Source organism: Arachis ipaensis, chromosome B07 (assembly GCF_000816755.2).
Source record: "Arachis ipaensis cultivar K30076 chromosome B07, Araip1.1, whole genome shotgun sequence".
NCBI lineage: Eukaryota > Viridiplantae > Streptophyta > Magnoliopsida > Fabales > Fabaceae > Arachis > Arachis ipaensis.
Genome location: NC_029791.2, coordinates 102,328,531 through 102,329,214, shown reverse-complemented (window position 1 = coordinate 102,329,214; position 684 = coordinate 102,328,531).

Genomic DNA, 684 nt, shown 5'->3' with positions numbered 1-684 from the left:
GGCTCGAGCAAGGGACGAGACAGGGGCCGGAAGGACGAGGCGCGAGCCATGCTTAGATATGGAATGTGCAACGAGTATTAAGAGAAGTGGAAGAAACAAGAGGAGAAAGTTGAGGTTGATGGTGGCTGTTTGCATGGTTGTCCTCAATTTAATGTAAGAAGGGAGTAATAGCAAAAACATCACAATGGCAACTATGGCTACTAGTTGAAATGGAGGCGCCGATATGGATGACAATGTGTTCATTGTCCACCCTTGCTTCCATGCTGGACCCCTTCTCTCCTTCAATGGCCACACCATTTTTTTCTCTTAACTCCTAAGTCTCTCTAGTTGGAATTTATAATGCAGGGCAAAAGAGAAAAGAAAAAAAGGTTGTCTTTGTGTGTCACTCTCTGATTTATGTTGGCTTTAGAATAGATTCCGAGATGGTACTGACTCGATCAGATTCTTGATTCTATCTCCACTTCAAACCCGAACCATCTCTTTTATTTTTTAACTTTTTTTTCTCCTTTGAGCTTTTATGCCCAATTGCCCACCGAGTTATATCATTCGCCACCCAGGATTGATACCAAACAACTTGTACCCGTCTATTTTAGAAGAAGAATAATAAGCACACTTTGTTCATACTCATACTCATAATTCTTTTTGGCCAAATTAAATCAGAGAATATTAAAAGATCAATCATTT